The following is a 3,374-nucleotide window of genomic DNA, read 5'->3' on the forward strand; positions in this document are numbered from 1 at the left end:
GGTCCATCCATGTTATTACATGCTTCATAAGTTTATCCTGTCTTAAAGCTGCATAATATTCCATCGTATGTATATACCACAGTTTGTTTAGCCACTCGTCTGTTGATGGACATTTTGGCTGTTTCCATCTCTTTGCAACTGTAAATAACGCTGCTATAAATATTGGTGTGCAAATGTCCGTTTGAGTTTTTGCCCTTAATTCCTTTGAGTAGATTCCCAGCAATGGTATTGCTGGGTCGTATGGCAATTCTATATTCAGCTTTTTGAGGAACCACCAAACTGCCTTCCACAGTGGTTGCACCATTTGACATTCCCACCAACAGTGGATAAGTGTGCCTCTTTCACCGCATCCTCTCCAGCACTTGTCATTTTCTGTTTTGTTGATAATGGCCATTCTGGTGGGTGTGAGATGATATCTCATTGTGGTTTTGATTTGCATTTCTCTAATGGCCAGGGGTAATTAATATTTTAAAACTAACTTATGTGTGAGACTAAAGCAGAAAATGTTTATTTGGTACAAAATTTATATTTTGACCAGTGCATTTCTTAGTATAACTTATGTAGACAGCTTAATTGAACACTATAGTACATGGAACCTTGAGTAGGGCATGAGATTTTGTAGGTTTGTCCAGAGTGATGCCCCAATAAATCCCAGAGTGATTTGAACAGTGAATAAAAAAGTATTTGCAAAGTCCCCTTGGGGGAATGGTGAGAAAGGGGGAGAAGAGGGAGAATTCAACTTCCACAAGTGGAGAATTCTTGATATTCTCGCAAGCAGTGGGGACAACCAAAGCAATAGGCCGAGCCCCCAATCTTGGAGTTTGTTCATATGAAACTTAACCAAGCAAAAGATAGTCTAAGCCTTTTTAAAATTAGGCCTAAGAGTCACCCCCAAGAGAACCTCTTTTGTGGCTCAGATGTGGCCTCTCTCAGCCAACATGACAAGCAAACTCACTGCCCTCCCCCTCTCTATGTGGGACCCGACTCCCAGGAGAGTGGACCTTCCTGGCAACGTGGGACAGAAATCCTAGAATGAGCTGGGACTCAGCATCAAGGGATTGAGAAAACCTTCTTGACCAAAAGGGGGAAAGCAAAATGAGACAAAATAAGGTGTCAATGGCTGAGAGATTCCAAACAGAGTCGAGAGGTTATCCTGAAGGTTATTCTTTTTTTTTTCCCCCTATTATTTATTTTTATTCCATATATTCTACTCATCTGTTGACAAGGTAGATAAAAGGAGCATCAGACACAACGTTTTCACAATCACACAGTCACATTGTGAAAGCTGTATCATTATACAATCATCATCAAGAAACATGGCTACTGGAACACAGCTCTACATTTTCAGGCAGTTCCCTCCAGCCTCTCCATTACATCTTGAATAACAAGACTGAAGGTTATTCTTACTCATAACATAGATATCACCTTTTTAGTTAAGGTGTAATGGAGAGGCTAGAGGGAACTGCCTGAAACTGTAGAGCTGTGCTCCAGTAGCCATGTTTCTTGAAGATGATTGTATAACGATACAGCTTTCACAATGTGACTGTGTGATTGTGAAAACCTTGTGTCTGATGCTCCTTTTATCTATGGTTTGGACAGATGAGTAAAACATATGGATTAAAAATAAATAATAGCAGGAACAAATGTTAAAATAAATATGGTAGATTGAAATGATAGTGATCAATGAAAGGGAGAGGTAAGGGGTATGGTATGTATGAATTTTTTTTCTGTTTTCTTTTTATTTCTTTTTCTGAATTGATGCAAATGTTCTAAGAAATTATCCTGATGATGAATATACAACTATGTGATGATAGTGTGAGTTACTGATTATATATGTAGAATGGAATGACCATATGGTAAGAATGTGTGTGTTTGTATGTTAGTATGTTTAATAAATAAAATTATATATATATATATATATATATATATATATATATATATATATATATATATCCCCAGAACTTGGTTTATTTCCACGTCCTCTTAGTCTCTGGCAACAACTTCTGCTCTGAGCCACTGAATGCCTGTTGTATTTTTTATTTATTATTATTATTTTTTAATGTCAGAGCTGGTTCTCAATTAAATCTGATCACAATTTAGCAAGCCACAGAACTTGAGAACTTACAAAGATGAGAGACATACCCTGCTTGCTCATACAATGCAAACAGCTTAATAACTAGCTTGCAGGGTATCATTAACAGGTGCTTTAAGCTCAGTTAGGGAAGGGCCATTAAGTGAGATAATAAATGGAATGTGGAGAACCTGTAACACAGGATGAAAATTCTGAGTGCTTTACCTTCCATAGACAATGGAGAGTGGTAGCAGAAGATGGGAAATGATTCTGGGTTAACACATTTGTTGGAGGATAGTGGGGAGTTTGCAAACTGCAGAAAACCTGACTAGATAAGAGGCAACCTCCAAGGGATAAACTCATGACTCAACCTCACCCATGTCCTGTCCCTGAACCCTCAATCAGAATTCAAACTCCCGGGATAAAGTCTGACTGACTTAGCTTGGGTCTACCTCAAAGACCTGCGATTGACTCTCTACCTCAAAGACCTGTGATCGACTGTCTACCAAAATCTTGCAGACAGAGGAAAGGGAAACAGCTCCCAAAGTAAGAGATGCTGACCAGACAAAGGCATGTCTGCTCCAGTAGCCCCTGAATGTTTCTATGCTGATGTGATGGACGTCATCATATTTCACCAGGTACTTTAAACAGTAATCTTGTTTGATCCTTAAAACAGCCCAATGATGGGGGCACATTTATGACCCCTTGTTTTTAAAGATGAAGGAACTTTAGTTTTGTCTTCTTAAGAGTTGAAATTACTTTTCCCAAGAGATAAAGCTTTTTTTTAGTGACACTAAATCCTGCTTCTCTTTACTATAATATATGATTTTCCTGTGCTTTCAAATCATTGATATGGCTACAGGACTTAAAGAGAGAGAGACAGGGGAGGAGTTAGGAAGCTCTTAGAAGCAACCAGTATGGAAGGAAGAACCTGGCTGGGCCAATGGGGTATAGAAGGAAATGACTAGATATGAGGGATAAGGACTGGAAAAGTGGTTTGCAAACTAGACTGAGCACTAGAACCGTCTGGGATTAGCTTGTTAAAAATACCGATGCTGAGACTCCATCTCCAACCTGATCCAGAATCCTCTCTGGGTGGTAAATGAGAAACTTATTTTAAAACACACAAGCATCCCCCATATAGGTGATTATTCTGCAGCCAGCTGGACATGGGTCTGTAGACTGGCATTTAGGAATCCTTGACCTATAGGAACATTTTTCTAAATGTCCTCTAGTCCAGTTTTTTGTCTTATCTCTTTGATGTTGCAGTTAAGCATTATCAAGGTCTGGCTTTTGAGTCCTT

The sequence above is a fragment of the Tamandua tetradactyla genome, chromosome 12, assembly GCF_023851605.1.
Source record: "Tamandua tetradactyla isolate mTamTet1 chromosome 12, mTamTet1.pri, whole genome shotgun sequence".
Classification (NCBI taxonomy): Eukaryota; Metazoa; Chordata; class Mammalia; order Pilosa; family Myrmecophagidae; genus Tamandua; species Tamandua tetradactyla.